This window comes from Chrysemys picta, chromosome 9, assembly GCF_011386835.1.
Source record: "Chrysemys picta bellii isolate R12L10 chromosome 9, ASM1138683v2, whole genome shotgun sequence".
Taxonomy (NCBI): Eukaryota; Metazoa; Chordata; order Testudines; family Emydidae; genus Chrysemys; species Chrysemys picta.
The window spans coordinates 62,835,571-62,855,279 of NC_088799.1; the positions used below are offsets into that span (position 1 = coordinate 62,835,571).

The window sequence follows — 19,709 nt, forward strand, 5'->3', positions numbered from 1 at the left end:
CAATCTGGGAAAAATCTGTCTCCGTACAACTTAGAAATGCTATGTGAGATCATGGACTCTCTGCATGTATCTTTAGCAGACGGCAAACTCTATTTTTGCAGCTTGTTTGTCTTCTCTGGTTTTTTTACCTCCATGTTGGGCTGGAATTCCAATCAAGGGGTAATGGAGGATTGTTAAATCTGGGGTGTCCTCTAGTCAAATAGAAGCACTCTAGATAATAGTCTGACTCCTACCCAAAAAAACTTGTTTGTCAGGGGAGAGGTTAACTGACAATGAAATCACCCTCTAGGAGTCTGATCACCTGGTGAGGCTGATCAGGTGGTCACATGACAAAGGGGGCTGGAGGTTAGAAAAGAGATCTCCCACAGCCATGGAAGTGGAGCTTTTGGCCAGAGGCTCTGTGTTCTGGAAGAGATGCTACCCGCAGAAGAAGGATTCTGCATATCCCAGAGGACTCTGCCTAAGTCCAAAGAACTCTCCAGAGCAGTGAGGAATCTGAGGCAGGGGAAAGCGAACAGGTGAGTTTATTATTTTGTCTAGATCTGCGTATCTCTTGTGCTGTTAAGTAAAGAGAAGTGGTGTTTTAGAATCCTGTGCAAAGTGTATCTGTTGGCTTTCACTGTTGTGTGCTCTATGAAAGGTGAACTGTAAACCAGAAGGCTCATGCTTTTAGGTGGGCTTCTGGGGAACACACCAGCTGCTGGGGAGGTGTGGGGGAGATGACATTAGTTTCAGAGTTGCACTGGTCCTGATCCCCACTGCCCAAATGGATTTCAGACACAAGATCTGCAACTGGTGTCCGTGCTTAGAGGCCTAAAGCCAGGGACAAGGCCTTAACTCTGCCCAGTCCCACCAAATGAAGGTCCTATGGGATTCAGCATTTGTATCCCTGAGGTCAACCAGATGTCTGACAGTTTGTCCCGCTCTGAGGTTGAACTGCAGATGACAGTTCCACTGCCTGCTTATAGTTTGTGGTATGAGGCCTTTATGAGGCTGTGATAGTATCGTGTGCCTTGGAGCGAAGGGGTCTCTGAATTCAATCCTGCAGCTCCCCCTTCCAAAGGGGAGGGTTTATTACACTTGCAAATGGCCACCTATTAAAATTTACTGCACAAGAATCTTATTCTCTGAGCAGCTTGGAAAGAGATGACAGACTTTCCTCCCTATAAAAGTGGATCAGAAAGGCAGAGCCCTGCTGGGGAGGAAGAGGGGGCCAGCGGCAGCAGGGTCTCTGGCCCTGATTCTGTGCTTGGTTTTTTTTGTGAGCTCCCCCAGGAGCAAAGTGGCAAGTCCGAGGCTGTTGTGGGGCTTGTTTTATGGATCCGTGGGATGTTGTGAAAGCAAATATTCCCTTTTGACTGACGGGGCCATCAACCTTGATGGTGTCATCCCTTTAATATTTTAACGATCTGCCTGGAGAAGCACAGCGTGTACGAGGCACTAAATGTCTCCCCTGTTAATAAACAGTATTTATGGGGAAAGCTTTTATTGCCAGCTGACATTTTAGCAGCGAGCACACTGGGGCGGTTGCTGCTGTACAACGTGTTTCCCTCCCCTTCCCTCCCTGCCCCACAGAGGAAATGTTAACTTGATCTTTCCAGGCATGATCAGAGTTGGAGGGGCAGTTCAGAGACTGCAGGGCTGTGGTGGGGGGCGGGGCCAGTGGACTGGGTTTGCTCTGCTCTCTGAGCTGTGCTGGAATCCAACAAAGGGGTGCAGTGGTACTTGTGTAATAAGGGACAAGATCTCTTTGGGACCTGCTGGGAGCCTCCATAACGAATGAAGAATTCCCAGCTTGTTTCAGGGACTGCCATGTGCCACAGTGATAATTTCCCTCTGTGCGCACATCATTTTCCCGACAGCACTTAGATGAAGAGCACACTCTAAACACTTCCGTGGGTTGCACAGGCATTACCTCACTGCACAGCACTCCTCGGAGGCACGTATTATTAGGATATATGCCCTGGCTTGCAACAGCCTCCCACATAACTCAGGGTAGAAGGCCTCCTGCGGTGGGAAGCCCATCTGGAGTGGATATGCATCTCCTGGGCTTCTGGGACTCCTGGACAGGAAGGCAGACCCTGAACTAAAGCTGCGGAGTGGGAAATCAAGGGGTGAGATTGCTTTGAGCACAGCTGTCCCCCCATTAGCACAGCGGATGCAATTTACATGCCTGCCACACTTCAGCAGCTGGGTGAATCTAGTTCACTGTCTCTGGTTTACAGATGGGGAAACTGAGGCACGGAGTTGAACTGACATGCCCAAGTCCACATGAGTCTATGTCACAGCCAGCAATAGAATTCAGGAGCTCCTGGTTCCCACTCTTGTGCTCAGAATGCCAGTCAAATCTGCTTCTCTTATTTCAGAGATTAGGATTGTGTTATAGCCTTTTCCCCTCTCCGTATTCCCGCATGAGAATTCATGGGGAGTTCTACATACCTTGGAGTGATTCTAAACTTACCGTGAACCAGCCCTGAAAACAGAGGTTGAAAATAATCAGTGTAACTCAACTGATCTTGGAAAGCTGTAGGTGCCTCTCCTACTACCTGTTCTCCAGGAATGGGCTTTCTCCAAGGATGGGCTCCCTGAGTATGGACTTTTCCAGGCTAGTGGCCTGGGGTGATGACATTGTAACCCAAGTGTCAGCATCATGACACCATGCATTCTGGTGCTGTCACCTGAACGGGAACTTCTTTCAGTTCCCTGCCCGTTAATGCCGAGCATAGCTTTCAGAGAGAGCCATGCAACATTATGATCAGTTTCATTTGGGACCAGACCTGTTTGGTCTCTTGCCTGAAGCTCAGTGTCATCCGTGGCTTGGCTTAGTTTAAGAGAAATAAGGAGACTGAGGATCGCCCAGGCTTGCCAAAGCAATCACAACCAGCTGGGGAATGAAGGATTTGACTAACGCCCCCTACTCAGCTCATCACTTGGGCTATTTAAAACTAGTTTAGAAAAAGCCCTTATAGAGGGTATTTGATCACTTACTTATTACAGTTTCCTTGGAAGCCCTAAGCACACAGCACATAGCAAGAGACAGTCCTTGCCCCCAAATGCTAACAGTCAAAGTAGACAAGACAGTCAAAGGGAGAAAGGAGATAACTCACCCAAGCTCATGCAGCAGGTTAGTGATGTAGCCCAGAAGAGAACCCCAAGTCTCCTGCTACTGGGCCCTATGTAATAGACCACATTGCACTAGTTTCTGGAGGTCCTTGGACAAATTTCCCGATGAAAGATTTTCCATCTGTAACTGGAGTGTGATGTGTGTGAATAGTTTATCCTGTGTCTGTTAACAGAGTCTGGGTTTTAGTCCAGTCAGTTGCTTCTTGGTTTTTATTCTTCAAGTGTTTTCTTCCCTGGTATTTGAAAAATCTTGCTGTAAAGAGGGTTTCAAAAATGCTGGCAGAAGGAAGAGGGTTTGGGATGTGCAGACGTGTGATTGATTTGATGGGAGAAGCATTCTTTAGTAGTTGGAATGACCATTATCAGGGTGGCTGGGGATAGCTTTGGTAAGTCTGGGGCTATCACAGGCAGCTGAAGGATTTGACTGAAGCCTGCTAGTCAATCCAAGTACAAGTTCACCTGTCTTCAGTTCACTGTCTCCAGGAGGTGGCTTATGGACTCAGAACCCAGTGATGAGCATGGTATAGGTGCCTGGGTAGACAGAAAGATATTCATTTTCGGGTATCTATGTAGTCCATCAGAAACAATCCTGCATTATCAGAGACAGATTTCATTATTTAAGAGGACTGTCCCCTTTCCTGCATCCTAATTCACTTACAAGATCGCAAGTCTTATATAGCACTCCATGTTGTGTGCAAGAAAAAAACTCTGCCTCATGAGTGGCTGAAAAGAATCTTATGGCAAGCCAGTAAATGTACATTGTTTAACATCTCAGAGGTTGATAATACTGAAGTCTGGAGGAATGAATACAGTTGGAAATCGTTGCACCTTACTAGCTGCCTCGAAGTTCGGTGAAAACTACTATTTGCCTCTTATGTCCCCCCGGCTTCATCTGGCCTTTAAGAATAGACTTGTCTGGGACAACCTGCTGGAACTTTGTCCCGTTAGATGGAATTCTAACCTACAGTAGGTGACTGACTGGCCCAATACATATATCGACTTCTTGTTTAATTGAATAATGACATTTATCATTCTACAAGGTAAATATTGACCTTGGGATCACCTTGATCAATATTTACTTTCTAGGTCAATACATCTTGATAACACTGGTCTACAATTTTTGAGAAGTCGTCTGCTTCAGAGATAAAATGTGCTATTTATTATGTATTTTGATGTGCTGAATTCAAATATGACAATTAAAACAACTGATTGGCTACTGTTTCTAAGATATTTAAGTTTTTACATTTTATGTCTATGTATATTGTGTAGATAGTAGAGTTTTAATCATAAATTGTAAACCTAGGTCTTTTCATGTGTTTATGGTTGCTTTACATGATATTTCACCTGTCCTGTTTATGTAACACTTTAAAAATCAGCAAAAGGGTTATATAAATAAAATTTATTATGAAACAAAAGGCAAACTATTATGTACATAGTTTAGTCCTATTCAGTGTCTACTCGGCGCTTCTTGGCTTGTCTCTTGTATTCATTAAATGGAGCATCTCTTGTCACTGTCCAGCAATAGTCTGCAAGCATTGACGGGCTCCTTTTGCCCTGATAGCGTTTCTCCATTGTTGCAATGTCCTGGTGAAATCGCTCACCGTGCTTGTCGCTCACTGCTCTGCAGTTCAGTGGAAAAAAATCTAGATGAGAGTGCAAAAAATGTCTCTTTAGTGACATGTTGCAACCAAGGCTTTTGTATGTCTTGAGGAGGTTTTCCACCAACAACCTGTAGTTGTCTGCCTTGTTGTTTCCGAGAAAATTTATTGCCACTAACTGGAAGGCTTTCCATGCCGTCTTTTCCTTGCCACGCAGTGCATGGTCAAATGCATCATCTCAAAGAAGTTCACGAATCTGAGGACCAACAAAGACACCTTCCTTTATCTTAGCTTCACTTAACCTTGGAAATTTTCCACGGAGGTACTTGAAAGCTGCTTGTGTTTTGTCAATGGCCTTGACAAAGTTCTTTATCAGACCCAGCTTCATGTGTAAGGGTGGTAACAAAATCTTCCTTGATTCAACAAGTGGTGGATGCTGAACACTTTTCCTCCCAGGCTCCGATGACTGTCAAAGTGGCCAATCTTTCTTGATATAGTGGGAATCTCTTGCACGACTATCCCATTCGCAGAGAAAACAGCAGTACTTTGTGTATCCAGTCTGCAGACCAAGCAAGAGAGCAACAACCTTCAAATCGCCACAAAGCTACCACTGATGTTGGTCATAGTTTATGCACCTCAAAAGTTGTTTCATGTTGTCATAGGTTTCCTTCATATGGACTGCATGACCAACTGGAATTGATGGCAAAACATTGCCATTATGCAGTAAAACAGCTTTAAAACTCGTCTTCGATGAATCAATGAACAGTATCCACTCATCTGGATCCTGAACGATGTTGAGGGATGCCATCACACCATCGATGTTGTTGCAGGCTACAAGATCACCTTCCATGAAGAAGAATGGGACAAGATCCTTTTGACGGTCACGGAACATGGAAACCCTAACATCACCTGCCAGGAGATTCCACTGCTGTAGTCTGGAGCCCAACAGCTCTGCCTTACCCTTGAGTAGTTCCAAATCCCTGACATGGTAATTCAGTTCACCTTGTGTTATGAGGTGTGGTTCAGAGGAGGAGGATGGGAGAAAATGTGGGTCCTGTGACATTGATGGTTCGGGACCAGAATTTTCATCCTCTTCCTCGTCTGACTCAAGTGAGAATGATTCTGGTTGCATCAGGAACCGGCAGTCCTTCTCCGTGGGGTACTGGGCGTATAGCTGATGGAATGTTTGGATAATGCACAGTCCACTTTTTCTTCTTTGACACACCTTTCCCAACTGGAAGCACCATGAAGAAGTAACAATTGCTGGTATGATCTGTTGGCTGTCTCCAAATCATTGGCACTGCAAAAGGCATAGATTTCCTTTTCCTGTTCAACCACTGGCAAAGATTTGTTGCACAAGTGTTACAGCATATGTGTGGGGCCCACCTCTTGTCCTGATCTCCAATTTTGCAGCCAAAATAAAGGTGATTAGGCTTTCTTAACTATAGTGGTTATACTGCGCTTTTGTGATGCAAAAGTCATTTCACCACAAACGTAGCAGAAGTTATTTGCACTGTTCACACAAGTACGAGGCATCTCTGCTCACTTTGGCTAAACAGAAATGTGTCCCTTTGCAAAATCAAACACTGACAAATAAGAGAGCATGACACTGTATGATTTCTAGAGCTGATATAGGGCAATTTGTCCAGCAGAGTGATGTAAGCTTCATTATGATTGCATCATCCATGACTTCTAGGAATAACATGATGCAATTCATATCATGTATGACGCAATACTGTTGGGATCCACTAGGCATAGCTACCAGGTAACTCGGGAGAGTGGAAGGCCAAAAGTGCCGATGAAGCTCTTTTGCTCTGGGTCTGTGAACCACAGTGACTCCATCTTGGGAACTCTCACCTACTTCTATGCTAACTGCTTATATGCTCTGAAGCAGGCTAAAGCAGAAATGTATTGGTCAGCGTTTCTAGTAGATGGTTGCAGTTTCACTCACACTAGCAGAAATAATAGAGATAAGGAGGGAACAGAGAGATAGTTAGTTTGCAGCTGCTTTCCCATATATCCCCAAGGTATTTAGTGCAAAGGGTCAAGGGATGTACCTTGTTCTCCCTTCAAAATGACAAATGTATCCGCAACAGATGTCTCTTGTATCCCCTTCCCCAAAATAATATGTATTCTGTGTAACCTGTTATCTATCGGTCAGCATAATGACGCAAAAGAATGAATGTTAAGTTGTTTGTCTCTCTGTATAAAAGAAGCTCAGTTGTGCTTGTAAGGTGTGTCTCTTCTGGCATAAGTCGAGGAGCACCCTCTCAGCTGACTGACAAATAAAGGACCTGGTACCCGTCTTCTTGTCTCTCCGTGCCTCCTTGGTGTAATTAAGTAAGCTCCGGGGGGAAACGGGCCCTATTTGGCCAACAATACCAGCTTCAGATTGCATCATTCATTGTTTTGCCTAAAAAGCAAGTACTGTCCAAACCCAGTCATAGATTTATTCATAGATCCAGTCAAAGATGTATTTTAGTCATTTCTGGTTTAAATTGAGATCCCTTCCCTTTATAACTCACTCATCCTCCGCCATTCCCAAGTCAAGGGTCGTATATACTGACCCAATAGCATATCTTGAAAACTAGAGCCAATCAACAATTTTAAGCATCATTTTCGTTCTCAGTGACCCAGAATTAGTAAAGTTTGACTACATTTATTTCAGAAGCATTTTGGCTGTAGAGCAGTGTAATCAGCTCAACAGAAGTTGATATGTCTTGCTTTGTGTCGGTTAACAGCTTGTGGGAAAGAATTCTGATGAGTTTGATGGTGATGGATTAGAAAAGCCCTGAAATCTTATTGAAATCCACATGCCTTAAAAGAACACTATCCGGTAGTTTAAATCAAAATTTTACAAAAGTAACAGCCCCAGGAATATTTTCATGAAGCCCTTTTGAAAATGTTAATGAGAAATTCTTCTATGCTGATGATTTTACTTCAAGATTCCCCTCCAGGGTTGGAAATGCAAACTGCAACATTGTGCTAGTGCTAGAAAGTGAAACTGGCCATTCTAATTTCACTGTCTAAACTGAATGACTTGCAAAACGTGCGTAAACAGAATCAATGGTGAGAAGGAATTTAGAGTTGGACAATCTGTTCAGATGTAGTAATCAAAAGGGCTATCAGAAACACAGTCCAGGAATTTTTATTCATATATGGGACCAATTCTGCTATCAACCACGTTGGTGCAAATCTGGTGTAACTCCATTGACTTCCGTAGAGTTACTCCAGATTTACCCCAATGTTAGTGAGAGTAGAATCTGTCCATTGATTTATATCTTGATGGTGACTCCTTGAGCTGAAACCTCACCACCACCACCCCCAACCCAGAAAAATGAAAGGTAGCCAAATGGAATGAAAAACCATTTGCACTGCAGGAAAGCTGAGAGCAAAAGACAAGTATTTCCTGAAATCAAAGGCCTGGGGCTCCTTACCGATGACGAAAATGCTCACCAGAGTAGACCTGATTGAAAAATGGAATTTCTGTCCCATTTCAAATTCTATTATTTTGATACTACTTTTTGTCCCAAATCAGGACACACTCAAAAGATTTGATGATATTGTCAGCACGCCTGCATTCTCGTCTTAATTCTGCCAGGGAGTGTTGCCTAGTGGATAGAGCACTAGACTGGGACTCTAGAGAGCTGGGGTTCTATTTACAGCTCTACTAGTGACCTTGGGCAAGTCATGGCCCTCTCTGTGCCTCAGTTTCCTCATCTGTAAAATGGGACTAAAGTGACTGGCCTCCTTTGTAAAGCACGTTGAACTACAGAGGGAAAGTGCTATATAAGAGCTAGGTATTATTATTATTTTATTACACTTGCACAATTAGTGTCTGGTTTGTTTTATCCCTGCTGCAAACAGGGCTCAGGCATTTCTAGCACCATGTCATGAAAACCTGCTTGGACCTTCTGGGCCCTGTCCACACTAACATTTGCACTGGGCAGCTGCACCAGTACTAAAAAGCTGCCACTACATTTCCTATTGTAGACAAATCTTAAGAGCTTGTCTATGCGCAAATGTTCGCCGGTTTAGTTAAACTGGTGCAAACTACAAGTGGGGTGCTGAAGAAACTGTGCTGTGATCCCAATGTGCAAAGTAGGCCATGGGAAAGCTGTAGCTGTGTGTGTATCCATCTTTTGCAGTTTCCAACCCCAAATACTTGACCCCTTAGGGTATGTCTTCACTGCAGAGTTAACCTGGGCTAGCCTAGCATGGGTGGAGCATCCTCATTAGTACCAGATCCAGGTGGGTGCATCTACAATGATGGTGTACTGGCCAGTATGCTATGGATTCCTAGCAGGATATCCCATAGATATGATTTTCTCCTTGCACCGAAATCCCATCTGTTCAATCCTTTCTGCTGCCAGCTGCTCAGAGATATCATCATACAAGAAAAGTGGTGTCAGCTTCTGGCCAGCTGCCAGCACACTGGCAGGTAGATTTCTTGGGGTGTATCTCTGTCAGGGCCGGTGCAACCTACTAGGTGACCTAGGCGGTCACCTAGTGCACTAGCATTTGGGGGGCGGCATTTTCTTCGGCTGCGACTGGATCTTCGGCCGCCCCAGTCATCGTCTGCATTTAGGCGGAGGGAGCTGGTGCAGCAGGGTGTGGGGAGGGCCGCCTGCAGCAAGTAAGGGGGGGGGCGGCGGCACCCAGGGAACTCCCTGTCCCAGCTCACCTCTGCTCCGCCTACTCCCCTGAGCACGCCGCCCCGCTCTGCTTCTCTCCCTCCCAGGCTTGCGGCGCCAAACAGCTGGTTGGCGACACAAGCCTGGGAGGCGGGAGAAGTGGAGCAGCAACGGCGTGCTCAGGGAGGAGGCGGAGCAGAGGGAAGCTGGGTTGAGGAGCTGCCACAGGGCTCAAGGAGGGGGCGGAACAGAGGTGAGCTGGGGTGGGGAGCTGCCGCACGGCTCCCCAGACGGGGTGGGGGGGGAGAGCTGCCACGGGGGAGGCACCTCAGGGTGGAGGGGGGGTGGGGAGCTGCCGTGGGGGAGGTGCCTCAGGACGGGGAGGGGGGAGCTGCCACAGGGCTCGGGGAGGGGGTGGAGCAGAGGTGAGCTGGGGTGGGGAGCTGCCACACGGCTCCCCAGGTCAGGGGTGTGTGGGGAGCTTCCGCAGGGGGGGTGCCTCAGGGCAGAGGGGGGTGGGGAGCTGCTGCAGGGCTCGGGGAGGAGGCGGAGCAGAGGTGAGCTGGGGTGGGGAGCTGCCGCACGGCTCCCCGGGCGGCGGCGGGAGAGCTGCCCCAGGGGAGGCGCCTCAAGGCTGAGAGGGGGGTGGGGAGCTGCCGCAGGGGAGGTGCCTCAGAGTGTGGGGGGATGAGGAGCTGCCGCGGGGTGCCTCAAGGCGGGGAACTGCCGCAGGGCTCGGGGAGGGCACAAGGTGGAAATTTCGCCTAGGGTGCGAAACATCCTTGCACCAGCCCTGATCTCTGTTCACATGCTGTGGAATGGAGCAGGCAAATGGGGGGGTTAAAATGCTGAGCCAGGTGACTTCCAGTGTGGAAGATGGGAAGAATTAATCAAGAAAACATAGCCCAGGTGGAAATTGGGAACAGGATGGCCGAAGCTCTCACTGCAAAGTAGGCAAGTTGCCAGCCCAGGGTGAAGCAAAATATGAGCTCTCAAGCCTATACCCTCAGCCACGCCCGCTAATGCAAACTTCAAGCACCCTCAAAGCCTGGTTAGAGTTTTCTCTGTGTGGGTGGAAGTCACAGCGTGGGCTAACTGCAGTGAAGACACCTTACAGATATCCTGGCCCTGATTCTCCCCTAGCTGCATGTGAGCAAATGGCTCCGCCAGGTGCCAAAGTGAGCATGAAGCCACACTGATCCTGGCACATGCTGCACTCCTGTTGCACAGGAGCAAGGCCGTGGCAGCCTTCTGCAGGAGTTGGGTGCCGACTCTGCAATTATCCCTCCTGGATAATCTGAGCCTGCCATTGCCTTTCGTTGGCCGGAGAGTGGCAGCGGTGCTCGTGGTGGGATGGTTATAAGCTTTTGTGGGGGTAGATCTCTCCATCTCCTCACAGATGTAGCTGATAGATTTCAGTGCAGACTATCTCTGGCCATGGGTGGGTGTGCAAGTAGGGTGCAGGGAGCCTTGTGCACCCTGGGCACCTCTGTGTAAATGCCACACATGGTCAGGCGCTACACTGGGGCAGTGCCGATGGGAGGGGTGGAGGGAGAGTTCAGCAATGTAGTAAAGTGGTCATGATAGGGTTAACTGGGTTATCCAGAGTACTATGGGACAGAACCAGGCTCCACCTCTCCCTTACTGCCTGGATAGCCAGTGGGAGTTACCTCCCAGTCTGTTGTGATGTAGTTCAATGCAGCTGCCTATGACTCAGAGTGCAGGCCGGGGACCTACTGCTTTATCTAACTGCATCACAACAGAGTCTGGGTGGGGAGAAATTTCAAACCGACTAATGGGGAAGTAAGAGAGGTGGAGCATGACTCCATCCTATAATACTCAGGGTTAATTGGGTCACCCAATCAAGATTTTACGGCAACCCCCCTGCCCATAGAGGTCATGCACAGGGAGGGTAGTGGAGTTCCTACTTCCCATTATCACCTGGAGGAGTTCTAGGTGGGCCACCCAGTTACCTTCCAGGCTTCCCCAGTGCTGAACCCACCCTCCCCCTGACATTGGGGCAGTGCCACGATCTGGCCCTTCACGTATACCCCTTCTATCTCTGCCCCTTCTGCCAGAGCATTCTCAGAGATTCACTGCCAGATCCAGTCAATGAGTATCCACCTACTCATGAGGGGCTTGCACGGCTGCTAAAGCTCGTAAGCATTTCCTGCGTCTCAGGTGGGTGAAAGAAGGCCTGAGGTGCTCAGTGCTTTCAGGATCTGGTCCTGCCCCCAGGTATTGAATAGGATCATGGCCCCTGCTCCCAGCTCAATGGTGAGAGGATGGACCAGACAGGGTGGCAGGCTCCTTGCTATAGCAGCATCAGCAGGTAAAGACCCTGAGGGTATGTCTACACTACAGGATTACTCCAGATTTACAGAATTCGATTTTGGGCAACTGATTGTATAAAGTCGAGTGCATGCGGCCACACTAAGCACATTAATTTGGCGGTGTGCCTCCATGTACCGAGGCTAGCGTCGACTTCCGGAGCGTTGCACTGTGAGTAGCTATCCCATAGTTCCCGCAGTCTCCCCAGCCCATTGGAATTCTGGGTTGAGATCCCAATGCCTGATGGGGCAAAAAACATTGTTGCGGGTGGTTCTGGGTACATCCTCCCCCCTCCCTCCATGAAAGCAATGGCAGACAACTGTTTCGCGCCTTTTTTCCTGGGTGAACTGTGCAGATGCCATACCACGGCAAGCATGGAGCCCGCTCAGCTCAAGACAGCAGTCATGAACATTGTAAACATCTCGCGCATTATCGTGCCATTTATGCTGAACCAGGACCTGAAAAACCAGGTGAAGAAGAGGCGGTTACGGCAGCGCAGCGACGAGAGTGATGAGGACATGGACACAGAATTCTCTCAAACCACGGGCCCTGGCGCTTTGGAGATGATGTTGTTAATGGGGCAGGTTCTAGCCGTGGAACACCCATTCTGGGCCCGGGAAACAAGCACAGACTGGTGGGACCGCATAGTGTTGCAGGTGTGGGACGATTCCCAGTGGCTGTGAAACTTTTGCATGCGTAAGGGCATTTTCATGGAACTTTGTAACTTGCTTTCCCCTGCCCTGAAGCACCAGAATGCCAAGATGAGAGCAGTCCTCACAGTTGAAAAGTGAGTGGCGATAGCCCTGTGGAAGCTTGCAACGCCAGACAGCTACTGGTCAGTCGGGAATCAATTTGGAGTGGGCAAATCTACTGTGGGGGCTGCTGTGATGCAAGTAGCCAAAGCAATCACTGAGCTACTGCTACCGAAGGTAGTGACTCTGACAAATGTGCAGGTCATAGTGGATGGCTTTGCTGCAATGGGATTCCCTAACTGTGGTGGGGCGATAGATGGAACCCATATCCCTATCTTGGCACCAGAGCACCAGGGCAGCCAGTACATAAACCGCAAGGGGTACTTTTCAATGGTGCTGCAAGCACTGGTGGATCACAAGGGACATTTCACCAACATCAACGTGCGATGGCCAGGAAGGATTCATGACGCTCGCGTCTTCAGGAACACTACTCTGTTTAAACGGCTGCAGCAAGGGATTTACTTCCCAGACCAGAAAATAACTGTTGGGGATGTTGAAATGCCTATAGTTATCCTTGGGGACCCAGCCTACCCCTTAATGCCATGGCTCATGAAGCCATACACAGGCACCCTGGACAGTAGTCAGGAGCTGTTCAGCTACAGGCTGATCAAGTGCAGAATGGTGGTAGAATGTGCATTTGGACATTTAAAGGGTCGCTGGCACACGTTACTGACTTGCTCAGACCTCAGCCAAAACAATATTCCCATTGTTATTGCTGCTTCCTGTGTGCTCCACAATCTCTGAGAGTAAGGGGGAGACCTTTATGGTGGGGTGGGAGGCTGAGGCAGATCGTCTGGCCGCTGATTATGCGCAGCCAGACACCAGGGCAATTAGAAGAGCACACCAGGAAGCGCTGCGCATCAGAGAAGCTTTGAAAACCAGTTTCATGACTGGCCAGGCTACAGTGTGAAAGTTCTGTTTTTCTCCTTGATGAAAACCCGCCCCCTTGATTGACTCAGTCTCTGTAAGCAACCTACCCTCCCCCTTCGATCACAGCTTGCTTTCAAAGGAAATAAGTCACTATCTTTTTTAAAAATCATTTATTCTTTATTAATTGATTATAAAAAGAGGGAGAGAACTGACAAGGTAGCCTGGGTGGGGTTTGGGAGGAGGATAGGAGGGAAGGAAAAGGCCACTAAAAAAGTTCAAAATAATGACAGCCTTTTGCTTGGGCTGTCCACTGGGGTGGAGTGGGAGGGTGCATGGAGCCTTCCCCCTCCCCCCCCCCCCCCCCGCATTCTTACATGTCTGGGGTGAGAAGGCTATGGAACATGGTGAGGGGGGAGGGTGGTTATACAGGGGCTGCAGCAGCACTCTGTGATCCTGCTGTCGTTCCTGAAGCTCCACCAGACGCCGGAGCATGTCCGTTTGCTCACACAGCAGCGTTGCATCCCGCCACCTCTCATCTCAAGCGTCCCTCATGTCCTCACATTGGTCCCTCCTGTCCTCACATTCACTGACATCTTTCCTGTACTTTGATACCGTGTCCTTCCACTCATTCAGATGAGCTCTTTCATCGCGGGTTGATGGCATGATTTCCAAGAACATGTTATCTCACTATCTGTTTTTTTTCACTGCCTTGTCTGAGATAGCCTTCGGGATGGAGGAGGGAGGCTTGAAAAATTTGCAGCTGCGGGAGGGAGGGAAAAAAGGGAGAGAAGTGTTTTAAAAGATACATTTTACAGAACAATGCTTATACTCTTTCATGGTGAACAACACTATTCACATTACACAGCACATGTGATTTTGGTACAAGGTCGCATTTTGCATCTTGTATTGAGTGCCTGCAGCTTTGGTGTTAGAGAGCAGACGCAGGTCCGGGCAACAGAATTCGGCTTGCATGCGGTCATGGTAAGCCATTGTCTTTTGGCTTCTGCAACCTTCCTAAAAGCAGCGCCCTCCTTTCCCACATACCAAGCAAAGCCCATTGAGTGCTGCGGTTTTCCTGTTAACGTGCGGCAGCAGAAACCCCCTGTCCCCCATCCAATTCCCTGGGATGATCGCTTTACCCCTCTTCCCACCACGTAGCTGGTATCAGGGAAGATCCCTGCTAGCCAAATGTGAAAAGCTCAGTGCCAATGATCCCCTTCCCCCTCCCCCCCCCCCCGGCTTGGCAAACTGCATGGAAGGATTTCTTTTCAGCCACAGGCAAACAGCCCAGTAGGAACGGCCACCTCTGTCCCCTTAATTAATTTCCCGTATTTCAACCAGGTTACCATGAATATATCACTCTCCTGAGGATAACACAGCGAGATAAAGAACGGATGTTGCTTGAATGCCAGCAAACACCGGGACCATATGCTGCCAGGCTTTGTCATGCAACGATACCAGATTACTTGCTACTAGCATGGCGTGGTCAAGTGTCCTACCATGGAATACGGAATAAGGCTGCACTGCCCAGAAACCTTCTGGAAAGGCTTTTGGTGTACCTCCAAGAGAGCTTCATGGAGATGTCCCTGGAGGATTTCCGCTCCATCCCCAGACACGTTAACAGACTTTTCCAGTAGCTGTATTGGCCGCGAATGCATCCCAAGTCCCCAGGGCAAATTAATAATTTTAAAAAGCTTGCTTTTAAACCATGTTTTATATTTACAAAGGTACACTCACCGGAGGTCCCATCCATGGCTTCATGGTCTGGGATAATGCCTTGAGAGGGTACTTCAGTCAGGCTGAGAAAAAGATCCTGGCTGTTGGGGAGAACGGAGTGCTGTGTGCTCTCCGCAAGCTCGTCGTCCTCCTCCTCATCATCATCTTCCCCGTCCTCAGCCATGCCTGAGGATTCTGCGATTACACCCTCCTCGGAATCGACGGTCGGGGTGGGGTAGTAGGGGTGGCCCCCCCTAGAATTGCATGCAGCTCAGCATAGAAGCAGCATGTCTGCGGTTCTGACCCGGACCTTCCGTTTGCTTCTTTGGTTTTCTGGTAGGCTTGTCTGAGCTCCTTAACTTTCACGCGGCACTGTAGTGAGTCCCTATTGTGGTCTCTCTCCATCATGCCCTTAGAGATTTTTTCAAATGTTTTGGCATTTCGTCTTTTGGAACGTAGTTCTGCTAGCATGGAATCCTCTCCCCATATAGCGATCAGATCCAGTACCTCCTGTATGGTTCATGCTGGTGCTCTTTTTCAATTTTCAGACTGCATGATTACCTGTGCTGATGAGCTCTGCGTGGTCACCTGTGCTCTCCACGCTGGGCAAACAGGAAATGAAATTCAAAAGTTCGCGGGGGTTTTCCTGTCTACCTGGCCAATGCCTCCGAATTCAGATTGCTGTCCAGAGCGGTCACAATGGTGCACTGTGGGATAGCTCCCGGAGGTCAATACCATCGAATTGCAGCAACACTAACCCTAATTCAAAATGGCAATGTCGATTTCAGCGCTACTCCCCTCGTCGGGGAGGAGTAGAGAAATCGATTGTATTAGTCCTTTATGTCAAAGTAAATGGCTTTGTTGTGTGGACGGGTGCAGGGTTAATTTAACGCTGCTAAATTCGAACTAAACTCATAGTGTAGACCAGCCTGGGACTGAGCCTGCTGGAAATCAGAAGTAACTTCACTGAGGTCAGCAGAGTCCTGTGGGCATAGAGCTGGTGAGAGTGAGATCAGAACCCAGGTTCCCCTCTGCAAGCATGTGTGGGAGGAATACAGAGACACTGGCCATGTGGTGTCAGAATCTCTGGACCAAAACTTGCTTTCCCTACACCTGTTACCAAGTTCCTCCTGCCCCCAACCTAAGTCTTCTTTTCTCGAGATTAAGCATGCCCAGTATTTTTGACCTTTCCTCATAGGTCAGATTTTTTTAACCTTTGATCATTTTTGTTGCTCTCTCCAGTTTGTCCACATATTCCCTGAAGTGTGGCACCCAGAACTGGACACCGTACTCCAGCTGAGGCCTCACCAGTGCCGAGGAGAGCAGGGTAATTCCCTCCCGTGTCTTACATATGACACTCCTGTTAATACACCCCAGAATATTTGCCTTTTTTGCAGCTGCATCACATTGACTCTTGTTCAGTTGTGATCCACTATAAGGCCCAGATTCCTTAGCTGCAGTTCTACTGCCCAGCCAGTTATTCTCCATTTTCTAGTGGGCATTTGATTTTTTTTCTTCCTAAGTGAAGTATTGTGCACTTGTCCTTATTGAATTTCATCTTGTTGATTTCAGACCCATTCTCCAAATTGTCACGGTCCTTTTGAATTCTAATCCTGTCCTCCAAAGTGCTTGCAACCTCTCCCAGCTTGGTGTCAGCCGCAGATTTTATAAGCATACCCTCCACTTCATTACCCAAGTCAATAATTAAAATATTGAACAGTACCAGACCCAGGACTGACCTGAGGGACTCCTTTAGATACTCTTCCAGTTCAACAGCGAACCCCTGATAATTACGCTTTGAGCAGGGTCTCTCGACCAGTTGTGCACCCACCTTATAGTTGTTACGTCTAGGCCACATTTCCCTGATTTGCTTATGAGAATGTCATGTGAGAGAGTGCCAAAAGCATTACCAAAATCAAGATCTATTCCGTTCACACTTTCCCAATCCACTAGGCCAATAACCGTGTCAAAGAAGAAAGTTAAGTTGCTTTGGCATGTGTGGGACTAGATAGAGATCCCCTTCCTTCCCCCACCCCTCCCTGCTGCTCTTCACAAACCTGATTGACCATGGGGCTGGAGGGGAGGCGTGTGACTCCAAAACAAGGACACCGAATTAACTGCAGACCACCTGAGAAGGTTTGAGGCAATGAACTGACCTGGGGGTGGGGTGGGGAACAAGTCTGAGAGAGAGAAGAAAGAAGCAGCAGCAGCCCTGAGCTGGGGAGAGACAGAGTCTGAAGGAGGAGCTGCTTGGAGCAGAGCTAGCTGCTGCACTGGTGCTTGCAAAAGGGGATTGTTACAGAGCCCAGCCTGGAGCCAACAGGTCAGCTGAGACCACAGGGCAAGACCTACCAGTCTGAGCTCCCAATGCATGGCAGCCTCAGAGTGCACAGGCAGGTTGAACTGACCCAAGAAGGGGGTAGTTTGCATTGGTGTGGGACAGGGAGTCTGTGAGTGCCTAGTGAGGCATGGCTGTGTAATGCTGTGCTGGAGGCAAGGCAGTCTGTGTATCTCCTACCAGATCTCCTGATCTGCGTCTACTCCTGGCTTAGGTAAAGCCTAAGGAGGACACAGTCCCCCAGTGTGTAAAAACTATGACTCCATTAAGAGTCCTGTTCCTCCTTCAGGGCCAGATGGCATATGGCATGCAGGAGCATGAGGAGAACATTTGCCTTCCAGGCCTTCTCAAAGCTGGGACCTCCATCTTTCACGCCTTTGTCCATCCCATGGCAAAAAGCAGTTTTGTCCAGCACTGAAAGAGTTAAGGTCTTGTAACCTGAGCCTGAATTTTCAGGCAGAAGAGGTCACCCCTTCCCAGCTTCCTTCCCTGAATAGGTTGGCTTCCTAATGTTCTTTCCTTCTGGGCATGCTCGAAAGCTGCTCATTTAAAGAGCTGCTGAGGCCTCCTGCGTAACCTTGAGAATGGCTGTGTTCAGAAGCCATTCTGCGTATCTAATCATATTTTCTGCATATTTCTCCCCTGCCTTTCCAAGGACAGTTGCATGAAAACTGGATCTTGGTTTTTTGGTTAAAAATTCACCTGGTGCTCATCCAATGCTGGAGAGTGACAGCAAAATGCTGTCTGGGACATCCTCCTCCTCCTCCAACTAGTGATGTCACAAAGACTTGAGATGGGTCCAGATCTGAAACCCCCAGATTTGGGGAAAATCTGGCCCCAGCTCAGACTTTGAGCCTGATCCACCTCTCTTAGAGTGATATTGTTCAGCAATATCTCCCCTGAAGCAAGGTAAATAAGAAAAGAATTTGACACTTCCTCTTGATATGTATCTATGATGTGATTGGAATAACAGAAACTTGGTGGGCAGTTTACATGACTGGAGCACTGTCATGGATGGGTATAAACTGTTCAGGAAGGACAGGTATGGGAGGAAAGGTGGAGGAGTTGCATTGTACGTAAGAGAGCCATATGATTGCTCAGAGCTCCAGTTTGAAACTGGAGAAAAGCCTGTTGAGAGTCTTTGGGTTAAGTTTAGAGGCGAGAGCAACAAGGGTGATGTCGTGGTGGGTGTGTGCTATAGACCACCAGATCAGAAGAATGAGGTAGACAAGGCTTTCTTCGGACAACTAACTAAAGTTTCCAGTTCACAGGCCCTGGTTCTAATGAGGGGCTTCAATCACCCTGACCTCTGCTGTGAGAGCAATGCGCAGACAATCCAGGAAGTTTTTGGAGAGTGTTGGGGACAACTTCCTGGTACAAGTGCTGGAGGAACCGACTAGGGGCCGTGCTCCTCTTGACCTACTGCTTACAAACAGGGAAGAATTGGTAGGGGAAGTAGAAGTGGGTGGCAACCTAGGCAGCAGTGACCATGAGATGGTTGAGTTCAGGATCCTGACAAATGGAAGAAAGGAGTGTAGCAAAATACAGACCCTGGACTTCAGAAAAGCAGACTTTGACTCCCTTAGGGAACTGATGGGCAGGATCCCCTGGGTGGCTAATATGAGGGGGAAAGGAGTCCAGGAAATCTGGCTGTATTTTAAAGAAGCCTTATTGAGGGCGCAGGAACAAATAAGGTTACCATTTTTTTAAAATAACAAAAAGAGGACACTCCAAGGGGCCCCGCCCCCACCCCAACTCCACCCCTTCCTGGCCCCAGCCCCACCCAACTCCGCCCCTTTCCCAAAGTCCCCGCCACAACCCCTCCCCCTCCCCTGAACGCTCCGCCCCCTGCTCTTCCCCCTCCCCTGCTTCCCTCGAATCAAATGTTCGTGGGAAGCCTGAAACAGGGAGGCAGGCAGCAGGTAAGCTGGGGCAGGGGGGGCGCAAGGAGGCGTGGCCCAGTCCGGCCCCCTGGCCGAGCAGCTCGGGCCCGGCTCGGCTCAGGCCCTGGGGCGCCAGCCCCAGTTCCAGCCGAGCACGCCAGCCCCGGCCTGGCCCCAGCGGTTCCAGCTCGGCACAGGCCCCAGGGCACTGGCCCCGGCCGAGCGGCTCCGGCCCGGCTCAGCTCGGGCCCTGGGGCACCGGCCCCGGTTCCGGCGGAGCGCACCTGCCCCGGCACCAGCGGCTCCAGCTCGGCTTGGCCCCCGGGGCACCGGCCCTGGTTCCGGCCGAGCGCGCTGGCCCTGGCCAAGCAGCTCCGGCCCGCCCCAGCGGCTGCAGCTCGGCTCGGGCCCCGGGGCATGGGCACCAGCCCCAGCCGAGCGGCTCCGGCCCCGCCGACTCCAGC

At 49.1% G+C, this 19,709-nt stretch overlaps 1 long non-coding RNA gene across 1 annotated transcript in view; it reads left to right on the top strand.

The window, feature by feature from the left end:
* The first annotated feature begins 322 nt into the window (after positions 1-322).
* LOC122174045 (uncharacterized) overlaps positions 323-19,709 on the top strand; it is a 40,688-nt gene continuing 21,301 nt past the window's right edge. The window contains exon 1 of the long non-coding RNA XR_006175334.2: positions 323-518. This is a non-coding gene — a long non-coding RNA (uncharacterized LOC122174045). The remainder of the gene's footprint in view (positions 519-19,709) is intronic.